The following is a 17,161-nucleotide window of genomic DNA, read 5'->3' as shown; positions in this document are numbered from 1 at the left end:
AACTGACCTTTTTATTTTTTTTTTAAGATTTTATTTATTTACTTTTAGAGAGAGGTGAAGGCAGGGACAAAAAAAACATCAATGTGTGGGAGAAACATCAATAGGTTGCCTCTCTCACACCCCTAACTGGGCACCTGGCCTACAACTCAGACATGTGTCCTGACTGGGAATAGAACTGGTAACCTTTTGGTTCACAGGCCAGCACTCAATCCACTGAGTCACACCAGCCAGGGAAAACTGACATTTTTATAAGAAGAAAGGGTAGGTAAGGGGTTTGGAAAAAGGCTAATCAAATAAGAGTTGCAGTCCAGCAACAATTTTTCTCGTACTTCTTTATCTGTTGATCAACAATTCTTTATCTGTATCCCTCCCTGGAACACAATGGCTCAGATACCATCTCAATCAATAGCTTGCAGACCCCCTGGGGCACAAGGTTGAATTGCTTGTGGACCTCCTGAAGTCAAGTGGTCACGTAATCCAGGTCTCTGAATAACAGCTTTGCACGTGCATTAATCACTTAAGCCTATCAACTATAACTACAGTTAAAATCTTTAACTTTTGAGGTCCCCTATTGTTTCCTCAATCTGTTGAGGTTTTGCTTCCTGGCAATTGTTGTCAGTTTGGCTCAAATAAACTCACTGAAATTCTCTACAGGTCTGAATGTTTCTTACATTGACTTATTTGGAGTTGAGCCCAGTGTCTCTCCTGCTAGCTTGTACTGGAATGTGGAGGACCTAAGCCACCACCTATGCCAGAACAAAGAAGATATGTGTCACTAGCTGAACACCTGACCATAAGGTTCCCCATTACCAGAAGCCCCTGAGGCATAGCCACCAGCATCCTGCTTGAAACGGGTTGAATCCTCACTGCCCGTCCCCTCTCCCTTGAGTTTTTCCCAGAGGCAAGACCCATAAACCTCCCAGACTCTGTTGCTAAATCAGCCATCCCTGAGCAGAGGGCACTATCTTGCAAATACCTATATCTAGGACACCTGGGGCAGATCAGCAGGGTGACTCACCCTCCCTGGGGGTCTGCTACACACACTTAAAGGGCCTCCTACCCTTTCCCTTGCTGCTGCAGTCAGCTCGGACTCAGCCCGCATGATGGCAACGTCTCGCCTAGAATAAAAGGCCTTCGTTGGAACTTCTGGGCTCCTGGTCCTTTCTTAGCCACCTGGGCTACCTAACATTTCCCCATAGCAGAACCCCATTGCAGAGGTCCCTATACCTATCATCATGGTCCCCCTTGAATAAAGTTTTCCTTGTATGTCTAACGTGTTGTAATTTTTTTCTTTAACATGGTGGAGGTCTGCTCATCATTTAAGATCTAGTCCAATATTACTTCTTAGAAGCCTTTCCTGCCTTTTAAGGCCACTTCTTGTCTGGGTTTTCTTCATATGTTTTACATGGTTTAGTAAAACCCCATGACTTTTAGTAAAAGTCACGGACACAAATCATTATAAATGAAATACAGAATCCATTATAGGAATCAGACCCTGTGTATTGTAGGAGGAACCAGGGAAGTGAAGGTCCACAGAGGGGAGTGGAAAGATTGGAGAACCATCAACTTTCCTGAAGCCTTGGCATGGCCCATGAGTCAGAGTTTACAGGGCAATCTGGGAGGCAGCCAGGTATGAATGCTAGAATTTTTCAATAATTAAAAAAAAAAATATTTACTTATTTTTAGAGAAAGGGGAAGGGAGGGAGAAAGAGAGGAAGAGAATCATCAATGTGCAAGAGATACATCAATGAATTGCCTCTCGCACGCCCCAGCTGGGGACCTGGCCCACAACCAAGGCATGTGACCTGACTTGGAATTGAACCCCCAGTTCACAGGCCAGCATTTGGTCTGTTGAGCCACACCAGCCAGAGCGCAATTATTTTTACCACAATCCATAGTAAAAAGTACCTTTTATATCAAGATCCAGTAGAAGAACACACACACACATATTTATGAACAACTGAGAACAAAAGCTTCCATGAAATAACATTAATCTCTTTATGTGCCACTGTGATGTAATGAAAAACATATCTGGCCCTTGTCTCAGATTCCTGGCACAGAGCCCTAAAACTCTTGGAATTACCTAAAGAATTAGAGTGATAGGAGTCTTTTTTTTTTTTTTTTTATTAAGATTTTACTTATTTATTTTTAGAGAGAGGGACAGGGAGGGAAGCAGACAGGGAGAGAAACATCAAGATGTGAGAGAAACATCATTAGGTCGCCTCTCTCATTCTTCCCAACAGGAGACCTGGCCCACAACCCAGGCATATGCCCTGACTGGGAATGGAACCTGCAACCTTTCAGTTCGCTGGCTTGTGCTCAATCTATTAAGCCACACCAGCCAGGTCAGGAGTAATTTTTGTTATTCATAATGAAACCCTTCCAACCACACCTGAGTTTACGCTGATGCGGTGAGCTTGGCATCCCTACACAACTTCAGGATGGGGATTTGTTACCACAGGAACCAACCGTTGAATGAAGGTTAGAACTTTCATCTCTACCCTCTGACCTCCCGGGAGTGGGGAGAGGCAAGGGGCTAGAAACCGAATCAATCACCAGTGGCCCATGACTTAATCAAACATGCCTACATGATGGAACCTTAATACAACACTCAGAATGACTTTGGAGGAGCTTCTGAGTTGATGAACACACCCATGTACTGGGAGCAAGGCTCATACCAACTCCATGGAAATGGAGGCTTCTGCACTCGGGATCCTCCCAGACTGCCGCCTATGAACGTCTTTGTCTGGCTATTTATTTATTTATATTCTCCCTAATATACCATAATAGTGTCGATGTAAGAAGCATCCAAACTTGCAAAAATTTTAAAAAATGTTTTATTTATTTATTTTTAGAGGCGGGAGGAAGAAAGAGAGGAAGAAAGACAGTGATGTGTGAGAGAGGCCCACAACCCAGGCATGTGCTCTGACCAGGAATCAAACCGGTAACCCTTTGGTCTGCAGGCTGGTGCTCAGTCCACTGAGCCACCACAGCCAGGACAAGAATTTTTATAAAAGTTATTTGAGCCAAACTGAAGACAATTGCCAGGAAGCAGGACCTTAAATGCTCTGGAGAGTAAGAGTTTGGCAGTTTTTGGTTTTTTTTTTAAATGCAGTTGGAATTAAGGAAGGAGCCTAGGGCAGGTTACAGGGAGGTGGCAGAAAGCGAGGTGAGGATAGGGTTACAGCAGCGGTGTCCAAGAGTTTTGGCACTCGGGACAGGTGGCGCTCAGGCAGCAGTGGCAGCGACGGCAGGAGGGGCAGTAAACACAGATGAAGCTTCGCTGGCTGCCCCTCACCTCCTGCTGGGAGGCCCGGCCCCTAACAGGCCATGGATCAGGACCGGCCTTGGCCCAGGGTTGGGGACCCCTCGATCACAGGATTGCTAATAAGATTGTGTGGTCTCTGGAGGGTGGTCACACTTTAGAACAAAGGTCTGAGAAGAAGCATTTCTAAGGTGTGTTAACCTAGGCTCGCAGAAACAATGGACAGGACTCTTTTAAGTCAAAGGTAAGCTCTTTAAGAAGTAAATGGCTGGGGTGTGACTCAGCACCATGATCTGTGATCTGTCCAGGTAGGAGTTTATGAGCAGATCACCCTGTGAGGCCGCCCTCCACAGAACCCCTTTTTCATCCACATAAGTGTTAGGTTGTCCTCAGTTCTGTGAGTCACTCTGGCAAACGATCGAACCTGAAGGGCATCACGGGAAAGCCAACATTTGCAGTTGGCCATTTGAAGTGCAGGAGTCTGGGGACCCCATTTGGGGCTGGCTTCTGAAGCGGGGACAGCTTTGTGGAACTGAGCCCTTCACCTTTGGGATCTGTGTAACTCCAGGTATTTAATGTGAGCATTGAATTGAATTATTGGGCACCAGCTGGTAAAGAGTGGGAGAACTGGTTGTTGCTGCTGGTGCAAAAATGACAAATAGCAACATATGCTAATAATTTTTATTATATTCTTTTCTAAATTCTTGTTCTTTTTTGCATTATAGTCAATTTTTAAAGAGTGCTATTTGTAACCAACTACATTGATTCCATAACACTCTGCTTGATTGGAACCCATAGTTTTAAATACACTCTGCAACATGCTGGAAACTTCTTAAAAGCAGGAACATTAACGTTTACTTTGGCATTCCTTGTGTCTAACACAATAGCCAGTGCAGAGATGGTACTATTATAATTTCATGGAATTTATGAGTGAATGAATGAAGTTGTCTGATTTTTGTACGGTCCTTCTGGCTCAGGTTTCAGTTTTATGATTCTATCCAGGGACATGCAGGCTTAATTAGTGTAAATTCGTTCCTTAAAGTCAGGCAAGTCACATCTACTGGAATGGTAATTTATTGATTCCTCATGGAAATGTTTTGGGGGGGGCTATCAGTCAGTGGGGATCGTTTTCTTTGTTGTGTATAGAATTAATTAAATGGCATTGGTTGTTCCTTGGTGCTATTTCCCTTAAGGTGGGGCAACTGGATGAATTGCGCCTCTTGAATTTGAGACGTTTCTCTCAGGACAGCATCTGCCATGGGCGTGGCCGGGACAGCCGTGCCCCTCAGTTCTGAGGGGTTCACAGCGCCGGCTGCCTCCCAGGCCTTGATGTTCACTCTCCTTGCCCGGCCATGCAGGCCTATGCGTCTCCGTCCGAGGTGGAGATGAGGGAACACCCCAGTCTCGTCTGCAACACATTGCCGAAAGGCGTTTACTCCTGCAGATGGCTAATTGCTTCAATTTCATGTTACTTCTTATTAGCTTCAGTTTGAGAAGGTGACATTTCCTGACCTTGTCCTCAAATTCTGGGGCTGCACCCTGTCTGAAGCCAGGTGACCCTTCTGCACTGAATACACACAATAAATAGTTGCTGAGTGATTAAACTGATATTATCAACCAGAGTTTTGATTTGTAGCCGACCCAGTCTGACCTGCAACATCCTGGCCTCAAAGGCTGTTAGGATGGTCAAGGGGGGCGGTCATCGTGAGCCAAGGCTGGTGGAGAGCTGCCCTCTCCCACCAGGTCTGAACCTTCAGCCAGTTCCAACTTCTCAGAATATTCAACACAGATTTCCTGAAACATACGACTAATGCATGAAACGCACCCTATTCGTTTTCCATGTGGAGCCTATAAAAACGCATGTTCTCCTCCCTTGCAGAGACTCTCACGCATCTGGTTTACATTTGCGGGAATTGCTGCCTGCCGAGAAAAGGGTTAATGACAACTGGGAGGGAGAGCTCTGTTTACTTGGCTGGGCTTTGCAGGAGTCCAGTTTCTCCCAGAGGTCGAGCCCAATCAGAAACAATCCAGGAGGCCGAGGAGGGCTTCCTGTTAACCCGGACAGAACTCTCTATTAGCCGGACATGCGCGGCTCCGAGACCGGGAAATTTCAACTGCTGCAGCAGCGGCAGCAGCCATGGCCACGCTGCTGAGAGGAACATCTGCAGAGAGTGTGGCCGGCGAACAACTAGCACTTTAATAACATAATGAAAATCACATTTCTGTAATTGTATAATATACAGGCCCAGGACTGTAACATCACTTGTCTAAATGTGATACAAATTGGATGCAGAGTCTTGGGCCCTTTGGCAAACACTTACTTGGGGATTATTATTATTATTGTCATAGAGACCTAATTTCTCTCTTTTTTTAAACATTTTATTTATTTATTTTTTTAGAGAGGGGGAGGGAAAGAGACAGAGATAGAGAGAAATATCATTGTGTGAGAGAGGAACAGTTGCCTCTCACATGCCCCCAACTGGGGACCTGGCCCACAACCCAGGCATGTGCCCTGACTGGGAATTGAACCAGTGACTTTTCAGTTTGCAGACCAGCACTCAATCCACTGAGCCACACCAGCCAGGGCAAGAGACCTAATTCAGTCTCATGGAGCCAGCCTTCTTTTTAAGGTGGCCAGTTCCAAAAATGAACACCTTCACATTCTCCCGAAGCTCCTCCAGAAGGTTTCCAGGAACATGACACCCTCCTGCAAGCGGAGACCGGTTCTGGGATGTGCTGCCTGGGACGCGCTCAGCAATTATTCCCTTAAGGAATGGCACTAGAAAGGATGACATGAGGTGCAAGTGAGCAGTTTCTCAGAAGGGCCACTTTCCGGAGACATTTTTTGCTGGAAACATAGCCAAGCTTGAATTAAGCAGACTTCTAGTAATTTCACTGTTATGATATTAAGAAAATGATCCAGATTCTTTGATCACTTTATGTTTTACGTGAATGTTGCTATGATGATACAAAGTCTTATTCGGCTGCGAGAGCCACCATTATCCTGTAAGAAGGGTAATTGGGATGGTGTATTAAAATACAGTTTAGGGCTGAACAGCACTATGTGTGACAGTGGAGAAGTTTGTGGCCTTCTTCCTAAAGGGTCAGTTTGCCTCCCATATTTTCTAATACTCCACTGAGCCCAGTTGTTGAGACTTTATCATTTGAAATCGCATTGAAATTTCCCATATTTTATCTCGTTTGATCTTCAAAGCAGCCCAGTGAGGTTCGTTCAGCAGGGCAGTTTTCATTTCCTCCGATTTTTCAAACGGTTAGGCGGCAGGCTCAGCGCCCGCTAGTGATGGCAAAAGGCTGATCATCTGATATTCACACCACGTCTTCTGCCTCCAAGGCCAGCTCACGTCCCCGCCCCACCCCAGCCTGCATCCATCCACCCCACCTGCGCCATCTCGCATAATTCCCTTTCGCTGTCAGTACAGTTGAGAGATGTAGCCAAGTGGCCTCCATAAACCCTGAATTTAACATGATAACCGGCAGCTACTGCACAAGTGAAACCCACTCATTGCTAAGATGAGAGTCATACATGTAACTCCTCCCACCCCGGCCCACCGCCCTGTCCTAGTGGATGGCCCAGAACGAAGCGCACTCCAGCTGTGGTGTCCGTACAGGTCCCCTGGTCCTCTGCGACAGCGTCACTCAAAGCAGGTCTGCACAGCAGCAGCAGCAGCACCTCCTGAGAGCGGTGTCCAAGCAGCAGAGGCTTCGGCCGCTGCCAGACCCACCGAATCAGTCTCTGCTCCAACAAGAGCCCCGTGTGACTCCTGCGCATGCCGAGGGCAGGGGAGGCTGCTTCTGTAACTCCTGCGTGGGCTCAGCCCTGCCTGTTGCAGGTAGAGGGCAGCGCGGTTTATGAGGAAGCAGAGGAGAGGAGGAGAGGCCAGGCAGAGCATACCTGCCCGCATGCTTACTTCTCTTAAGGACTGAAGGGGAAAGGTTGAAAACGGGTAACAACTGCAGAGGGAAGAGTTTGCAAATGTAGAGGAACTTGCCCATAGACGCCTGTAGACATCTGGTTTGTGGTCTCAAGGAAATGGATGGCGATACTGATTTTTTGAAATGACGTGCGCTCCAAGTGCTTCTTGCTCACAAGCACTTCGGGAAATACCACTGGAGGAAGCCTGGTTTGCTCCTGGAGGGGGACACAGTCAGGCTGGCCGTTCCTACAGGAGGTGACCTGCCGACTGGGGGCTGGAGGCAGACAGCCTTATCTTTTCCATTCCTGTCTGGGCTCCTTCCCTCGCTGCGTCTGCCGCCCATTCCCAGGTGTGGGGCCCTGGCTCCCGTCCAGGGTCAGGACCTCCCCTCTGGGCCGGCTCACTGGGCTCCGTCTGGAAGCTCACAGTCTGCGCAGCCAGAGCCCCTGTTCCTTGTCTTTGGGTCTGAACCCCGCTCCTCCTCCACCCTTGCGCTTCCCGCCTGCACCTTTGCTTTTTGCAGGAGCTGCCAGATGTCAAATTGCTTCTTATTCTGTGGCTTCAGGATCCAGGCAAACGTCCACGAGGGAGAGGGTTGCAGCCACCGAAACGCAGTGTGAAGCCAAGGCCCTGGTTTCTGCAGTGGGCAGGGACGTTGAGCGATTTGAAATGACTCTCCTGGGAGGAGGTTGTCAAATTTTTGGTGTGTTCAGGAAATGTCTGCCACATTTTACATCAACATTTTCAAACTGCAAGTGAGTGAAGTGTTGAATTGTAACAATGAGTGAGCGCAATGGATTGCGGGGCCCATACTGAACGAGCTTAGGTAAGAGAAGTAACGCATTTTTTAATTTAAAAAAAAATTACTTGGTGTAGTACAACTATTCCTGGTGCTTTGCCGCATACGGGATAAATCCCACCGGATGTCACATGAGGTCACAGTATGTGGAAGACTTTATATGTGGATCATGAGTGGAAAAAAATTGGATGCCTAGTGGCTATTTGCCATCATACCTATTTCAAGGTTCAGAAGGGTCAAAGGCAATCAAAATACTGTCAAATATGCTTCTAATTGCTCCCCTACTCAATATCCCAGGGTGTGTTGCTCAAGGGTTCAAAGCAGTTATGTTCCTTTCGCTATGACTCCCAGCTGCTTAGGATCCTACTCAAATTTAACTTCCTCGCGGCCTCCTCCCAGCGGGGGTTGGGGGCTCCCATCTCTGCGGTGTCTCTCAGGCTGCAGGGACAGGGGTGTTGGCCAACGGCTGAGGCCGGCTTTCCTGCAGGCTGACTGCTCAGCCCCATACAGCCTCTCCATTAACCCTCCGGGCGCGTTCACAAAAGAAGAAAGCGGGGCTGAGCTACATTGCAGGGCGAGCGCTGAAGGTCACGAAGCTGCGAAGAGCAGGCCAGGATTTTGTGCTCCCCGAGCCTGGTCTTTCCTCACGCCAATGGTTCTCAAAGTGGGGCCCCGGGAGCCTCAGCAGCATCACCCCTGGGAATTTGCTGGAAACAGAAGTTCTCAGGTCCCCCCTCAGACCTCCTGGGGGTGGGCCCAACAGGCACATCAAAGCCAAAACGCAGGAAGGCCTGTGTTTCAACACCCCTGGGGGGTTCTGGTGCGTTCTTCCCCACCAGCTGAGTGTCCTACTGGGCGTTACTCTGGCCACGGGGCTGCAAGAGCCCTGCCGGCAGCACTTCTGCCTTGTCCATCTATGAGTGATGCACTGTGCCAAATGTTGCTGTGGCATCTAACAAGGAGCAGCTAACGCGATGGTTCTCCTGCTGTAGCCAGCGGGTGTGCTGGGATTTATCTCGTTTAATCTCAGAATGACCCTCGTGGCCAGAGAGCAGCATTCCCTGCCTTTTACCCATGAGGACACTGAGGAACAGGGAGGGGAGCCAGCCAGTTGCCTGGGGAGGCCGGATGTGAACCAGGGGGCCTGACTCAGAGCCCAGGCTCCTCTTCAGCAGGCTCTGCTGCTCGGCACATGCCGACTGCACTGGCTGATGATTGGGACCCTTACACGCACCATGTGTGGGAAACTCTAAAATGTGAAGGAGGGGACATGTCTGCCTAGGGAGCTGCTTAGGGGAGGAGGGAGAGCTTGGATTTCCTGCAGAGAGGAAGACATTTTCTTAGGGAAACAAAAAAATGAATTCTCAAGCATCCTAATTTCCTTTCTGATAGATCCCGCTATCTTGACCTCTGATACAGGGACGGTGCCAAATCTACTCAGTACTGCTGGTTCCAAAGGCCCCTGAGTGTCTCGAACTCCTGCATCGGAAGGAGCAGCCCTCCGGGGAGGTGGGGGGCGGGGGTGGGGGACCTGTGTGGTAAGGGGAGTCGGCAGGGTGGGGCTCCAGCAGAGGTGCTCCAATTCAAACCACTCAGCCCCAGCCGGGACTGTGCTGCCTAGAATCTGCGTAGCATTAGCTCTATGCCACGCATCCTTTCGGGGCCTCAGTTTCTTTGTCTGTAACGTGGGGATGGTGATACTAAGTGTTTTATTTTGTGCGCAGCCCCTGTGAGCCCGTGGCTCCAAGTGCTTCATACACAAAACGTGATGTCCGAAAAGGCCAGCATTCCCCGCCGTGAGGGTCATGAGCGCCGTGAGCTGCGTGGCTGGGAGGCTGTGAGGAGATGCCTTCCCTTCCTGTGTCCCAGCGTGGGTTCGCTTCCATGTGCTTCCTTCCCCAAAACGCGTGCGTGGGACATGCTGGCGCCAAGTGCAGCGGCGCAGCACTCAAGTTCACTGTCCTTGTGAAACAGGACTTTCCAAAGGTCCCCGGGCAGGAGGTCCTGGGAGATGGGGGCAGAGAGCCCCTGAAGGATGCCAGGCTGCTTTGCATTCCAGCCTCAAAAGAATGGCATTTCTCAGCCTGGATTGACAGAGAATCCCATTTCGGTATCTGGGTGGCCCCGCCGAAGAGTCTCCCCCCACCCCCTACCCAGCCCTCTTCAGGCACCAAAGCCCTTTCTAAAATGTCTTCACCTTTCACGGGACACCAGCCCTCAAATCCCCCATTCCAAACAAATGAGAGAGAAACCCCTTCCCTCCAGGTTTTGCTTGTGCCCCGGCCACTGAAGCCAGGATAAAGTTTCCAGGCAGCCCATGTGTGTGTAATTGCTTCCTGAGAGGAAGATCGAGAGAGCCTGTTGCAAATGAGGTGTTAATGATGAGCGCCCCAGGATTTGTTACTATAGCAGAGTCCCATCTGGATTGACTACATTAAGTGGCTTTTTATGGGGACGTGGCCCTTCGTGGAGTCCCTTCCCTCTTTGTTAGGGAGCGTCCCACCACAGGAAAGGAAACAAAGCAAGGCAAATAAAGCAAACCCCACCTTCGCTCTGCTGCAGCAGAGACTCCCGTGGGCTGGGTTCCAGGGCGGCTTGCAGATCTGCGACAGTGTCTGCAGGGGGGCTCCTTGGGGACAGGAGTGGGGACTTCGTGAGGGGACGCATTGGTTTAAGCATCAACAACGGGCCTGCGGTGAGGACTCGGAGTGTCTGGTGTGTAGTCTGAAATCTGCGGTTTAGAGGAGACTAAGGAACTTGCACAAGTTCCGGGAGATCTATGAGCAGTAGGTTTGTCAGATGACTGTAAATTAGGTTTAATAATACCAGTCTCTTTCATTTTAACCTTAAAACACTCCCTAAGGTGATGCCTTAGATCCAAAGAATAAGAGCCTTTAAAGGAACTATAGTGCGAGTTTAGGTCCCACCACCTTATGTCACCAACTAGGACACAGAAGCTCAAAGATTCAGTGTTCTGTCTAAGGACAGAAAGTTGAGTGAGGATGGGAACCCTGCTCCTCTACTGTGAGAGGCATGAGCCAGTTGGTTATGATTTTGGCTAAAATAGACCTTCACTAATTCCCAACCGCTCCCTTGGCCGGTGGCTCCAGGTTGGTCTCCCTAAGAAGCGACGTGACTTGGCTGGCGCAGAAGACAGCAGGGGCCCTGGGGTCGCTCTCCGACTGGGACGTTTGCTGGGCCTCTGCTCGCCTGTCCCGTGTGCCCAGCAAACAAGCCACTCTGCGATAGTAGACGTGGCCCCGGGGATCCTGGCCGGTCAGGGAAGGCACCTGTAAGAGAACCAGAATCTGGAAGGAAGGAGATGTAAGTTGAACAAGCGGAATCAAAGGGCGCTTCTGAAAGTTCTCAGCCATGACATCCAACGCAGCCTTTCCTTCATGGAGGCAGGACAATTAGTGAGGTGCAGATGGGAACAGGGAGAGCTTTCCCGTGGAATTGAGACCGGTTGGGGTGTCTTTGATGCCAGCAGAGCGAACGGTCTAGATGATGTAGCTCCCCAGAAAGAGCACATTCCTGGTCCACATTGGGATTCAATGTAGCCAATCGACTTTGCCCAAATAAATGTTGCCTTTATCTCATTAAAAGGCAAGAAGAAATTTCTAGAATGTTTGCTGGACGGGGCAGATGAAGATGTTAATGTTTTCTCAATGCTCTCAGGAAAGTCCTGATGCTCAGTGGCGTTCATCTATATTCCGAGGAGGGATTTGGCTGTAAGGCTTTGTGGTGAACACAATTGGATATGTTTCATTAAGGCTGCACCTCCGTCTTTTAATTAACTTCTTGTTCCTGTCTTTGGTGAAATATTAATTATTTTTTAATCATCACTGCGATGCACTTTAAGGAGAAGCAGCTGGAATCATCCAACCTTAGTTTCATTATACAGATAGGTGTTATAATAATTAACTTAATTAGCTTGTCACTGCTTGCATAAAATATGACTGTATTTGGAGAACAGATATTGCTTTCCTGGTCCAAGGTTAATTAAAAAATAGAGTGTACAAGAGGTCAGGTTAAATGGAGCTGGCAGCACCCTGATATCTGGCCAGCGTTACAAAGGACGGTTCTGTGGTGGCTGTGACCGGAAACCCGTCAAGGCGGAGATCCGGCGCCGCCTTGACAAGGCGGGGAGTCAGCATCAGCACACCGGGCGGCCCTTCTGGGGGGTTCTTTTCTCTGTCTGCTTCGGGGGTTCTTACTCTGGGGCCCATGAACCTGCACAGGACAGAGGGGGAAACAAATGAGACCTTTTCTGTAAGTGGAAGATGGCGCTTTGTGACCTCTTGAGACCTGGATATACCCAAGTGCAAGGTCATAAAACCAGGAGAGCATGTTCTGCGTGGTATGTAACCAACATTTGCCAAATGCTTCCCATGTGGCGCATACCCAGCTAAGAGATTTACATTAATAACTCATTTGGTCCTCACCACAGTCCTGTGAGTCAAATAGTGTTGTCCCTATTTTAGAGCTGAGGAAACTGAGTCCCAGAGAGATTCAATAGTTTGTCCAAGGTCACACAGCTAGTGAGTGGCAGAGCCAGGGTTCGAACCCAGGTTCTTTGGCTCCAGAGGCTAATTCTCAATTGCTAATCCTCAATGGTTGCTTTTGAGTACAACGTTCCTCTAATATGCTGCCTGGTTGTAATATCAACGAGAATAAGCAGTGCTTCTTGGGGAGAGGAGACTATAAAACATAGGCTCCCTCCTCCAGAAGCGGGATCCATTGCAACCAGAAAGGGGACCCTAAATCAGGATCTTTAATCCTAATTAAAATGCTGGGGAATGAGCATGGGCTTGGAAGAATGATTTTGTTCATTCCTTGTTGATCTGTGGCTGTGTATAAGGGGTATAACAGTTTTTGTTTTGTAGTGATGCAGCAGTCATTAAATGTTGATTTGGCTCCACAATCAGTCAAGCCCGCTAACAGCTCATTTGGAGGAGGAGATGTGCCTCGCAGACAAATGTACAGCTTTGGAGTCACTGTGCTGTGCACAAGCGCATGGCGTCCCTTGGAAAGGGCTCACCTAGGAAGGTCTGAGAACAATGGAAATCTCAAGCTGAGGCGGTTATAGTGTAATGTGAGGTGTTGGCATCGGCCCTGAAGCGTTGTGTTAACTATGCTCTTTGGTGATTGGGAGGGAACTTCATATTCAACAGATGCTGCTCGTATTATGAGCTGGGATGGACTACGATCGACTCGGAAGGTTTGTCAACATTTCTGTGAAAGGGATCGCAAAACCCTTTACTCTGATTCCTCACAGCCTCCTGGGCTTGATTTCACCTGATAGTGTTTGCTGACTTTCTCAGTTGGAATGATTTCAAATTACTTTAAACTTAACTTGTGCTCAATACCACTATTATTTTCCTGTAGGCTGTTATTAATTTGCCCCCAAGTGATGTGTGGTTGAACTGAGTTGTGTCAGCGTGGTTTGTCATACATGATAGTACATGTAGGACAGAAGCTTACAAAGGATAAAAATGAGACCATGAAAAAGAACGTCAGTTTGCTATCGTGGCCCTGAGTGATGTCCTGTGTGCTGTTACTATTTGGATCAATACTGTCCTTTTTAAAGAAATCTTCCCTCAAGGATATGTTTACTGATTTTAGAGAGAGAGAGGGAGAGAAAGAGAAACATTGATGAGAGGAGGGAAACATTCATTGTTTGCCTTCTGTGTGCACCCCAACGGGGGGTAGAGCCTGCGACCTTTTGGTGTGCAGGATGACATTACAACCACCTGAGCCACCTGGCCAGGGCCTATCCTTTTTTTTTTTTTTTTTTTTTTTAAGATTATATGATCCAAAAGGCGGGAGGTAATATAGAAACAAGAGAAGCCATTACAGGATTCATATATACAGGAACAAGCATAGAACCTAGATGAAAAAGAGATCAGGTGCAATGGCATATACTGGCTCCCTCCCTCTCTGTGGAAGCAACCCGGTCTGGTCTGGGGGAGAAGCAAGCTCTAGGGTACGAGGCAGCACGACTCAGAGAGTCACATGTACCAAGGCTTCCTGTCTTAGTTCTCCCTGTGCTGAGTGGATGGGAGAGGGCGGATGGGAGAAAACATCGTCGCCCTGTTAGAGGGCAGCTGGAAGGACGCTCTTGTAAGGTGACCGTGTTAACACACACTGGTATAGCCTTGTGACGGAACACGGCTCCCCAGTGAAAAGGGGCAGACGGACAACACAGACAGCAGCGTGGCTGGATTCGAAGTGAAGGACGCCTACCTCAAACAGTAATGCACATATTATGTAATTCCATGTCCATGACGTTCTGAGAAAGACGAAACTATAGGACAGTAGGTGAGTGGTTGCCGGTGGGTGAGGACTGACTAAAGTAGGCTGACTAAAGTAGGAGCCTGAGGGGGTTTTTTGAGATGATATAATCATTTTGTATCATTACTATAGTGTTGTTTACACAAATTTTTACGTAAATCCATAGAATCGTAGACATGTACACAAAACTTACTGTGTATTATTTGAAAAACATGTATTGAGAGAGAGCATTATAACTTTAAAGAGCGTCCATCTTTCTATTCTAAAACTTGCTCAAAACAGTCCCACAAAAATATGCTGTTAAATTGGTGACATGCTGTTGTGTGTCTGACGTTTGGTGTCCAGGGTGCACCGTGAAGTAACAAAGGCATTTAGAAGGCTCAGGGTTTGCTGGTTCCTTAGGGGACCTGTGTGGATGGAGCCCTGAGACAGGCACGTAGGGACGTGCCAGCTGGGCGGCGGGGCCACCCTGGGAGCGCACTCTCAGCAGCTGAGGCGTTTTGCTCACCCTGCGCAGCTCCCCTCAGACCACGCCTCCATTCTGGGAACAAAAATCCGTGCAAAGGAATGGTGCAGGAATGGGTGCATGTTTGTTTTACTGGGGACTTTCAGTTACCTGAAGCAATGGTGGTTTATTAAAAGGTACACAAGGCCCTGGCTGGTGTGGCTCAGTGGGTTGGAGCATCAAAATGTAACCAAAAGGTTGCAGGCTCGACTCCCGGTCAGGGCACATGCCTAGGTTTTGGGCTCAATCCCTGGTCCAGGTATGTGCGATCTCCAGCCCAAGTGCATACAGGAGGCAACCAATCGATGCTCTCTCACATTGATGTTTCTCAGTCACCCTTCCTCTCTCCCTTCCTCTCTCTCTAAAAACAATGAAAAAAACATGAGGATTAATAAAAAAGTGTACACAAGCAGAGAACTCAGAAAAACCAGACAAGAGGGCCCCAAGAAGAGCAGGAAGCTCTTCCTGGGTGGCTCTCACGCCAACATGGTTCAGTGGACGTCAGGGCTGGAGCTGATGAAACTCTGTCTTCCACCACTAACCCTAACACAGCTAATTTTCTCATGTCCAGGGTCCCCAGTTTAACCCTTACCCTCGATTCTTCGTATCTTTCCACCATCTCGTGGCTTCTGTTCACTCATAGTGTCTGCTTCCACCTCAGCTCCGGCTGCCACGACTACCGGCACGTTCCTGGAAGCCCTGGGCACGCCAGCTCCTGCCTTGGCACCCCCTCACGGCACACATTGCTGGCAGCTCAGGAATGGGCTGTCCCTTTGTGCCAGTGTCCACTTCAGGTCCCGTTAGCTGTCACTAGAGGGGGACACAGTCACCTGGTCTCATGCTGCGTCTTCCTGAGACAGCCTGACTTAGAGACACTGTGGTGTAGAGGCACCCCAGCAATCCTGTCTGGGACAGTATTCCACAAAGAGAAAACCATTTTGTTTGAGACAATATATATATACTGGGAACTACAAAGGGACTGCAAGTTTATTCTAGTTGTCGGCTATTAAGCTAACCTGCTAGTAGTTTCCAGAAGTTGGCAGAAGCCTCCTGGGTCAGAGACAAAGGCCTTCATGTTATGAAAGTTCCCATGACCCTCAGGTCGCCTGGGGCTGATGCAGGGATGTCACGTGCATAGGCTGAGTTAGAGGAGAAGAACACGGAGCTTGAGGGAGTCACTGTTGTCCTGGGGAGCGGTAAGCACGCCGGCTCTCCGGGCAGGAGGGCGCGCACGTCCTCGCTCGGGCTGCTTTGTGACACGTGGGCCAGGCACGGGGTGCTCAGGCGTGCACAGCGCTGGCATGCCCAGTGAGAGTGTGCAGGGCCAGCCAGGGCCCGTGGGGCTGGGGAATGGCCTCCCGCAGCAACACGTTTCTCAGTCAGTGTAAAAATAAGAGAATGCAATGAGACAATAATTAGGAGAGCAATAATCTCCACTTTCTACCACAAAGTTTTCCTAGGAATTTCATCACTGTAAGACTGAAAAATTACAGAGTGCCCATTTCGTCCTGCTCTCTGGCCTGCCTGCTTTTCTTCTGGAAAGAACACGCTTGGGTTAACTCTAAGACTGCAATTACCACCGGTGGCCATGGGGTGGCACATGGTCAAAAGTCCAAGTTTCCCGGGAGACAGCTGCTTTTTCCAGAGCAATGCAGGGGCCTAGACAGCAGACAAGGGCTCCCTGCAATAGCCCAGGGAGACAGACGGTAAGTCAAGGGTAGCTTTCCTGAGGCAGTCACTGCATGTGACACACACCTCGGAGCACACTGGGTTCCCTCTTACACCAGAGGCCTCAGCCCTGATCCGAAGGTACATCCATCCTCCTCAATAGGAATCTGAAAAGTGACTTTGGCCTAGGAAGCTACGTCCTTTGTCTGTGATCAAATCCCCAGCCCCTCCCCTGTAGGTGGCTGTCTATTAGCCTCTTCTGGAATCCACTTGGGGAGTCACGGAGCAAAGATCCTCTTCCTTTTCCGGAAGACAGGTCCCTCCCCCCGGGCTCCTCCCACAGTAACTGGGCCGAAGGTAAGAGCTTGCCTTCACCAGGCGCTCGCCGTACCCCAGGCAGTGTGCTCAATGTTGTTTTACCTTTGCAGCAACTCTGGGGTGGAAATAATTTCATGATCCACATTTTATAGCTGAGGTAGCTGGTACTTATAAAGTCTGAGCAGTTTCCAAGGTCACACCACCGGTAGGGGGTAAAGCCAACACTGACGCTAAGGCTGGAGGGCGACCAGCGAATCGCCCTCCCCCTGTGCCCCGGACGGGCAGCCTGCGGGGCCGTGGGGCCCACGGCTGCGGGAGGAGTGGGGCTGCGGTGCCTCCAGCGGGATAGAGCGCTGTTTCTGTTTATATTTTTCTTT

Source organism: Pteronotus mesoamericanus, unplaced genomic scaffold (genome assembly GCF_021234165.1).
Source record: "Pteronotus mesoamericanus isolate MK-2021 breed Mesoamerican mustached bat unplaced genomic scaffold, CSHL_Meso_final contig_22, whole genome shotgun sequence".
NCBI lineage: Eukaryota > Metazoa > Chordata > Mammalia > Chiroptera > Mormoopidae > Pteronotus > Pteronotus mesoamericanus.
This window is presented reverse-complemented; position numbering follows the sequence as displayed.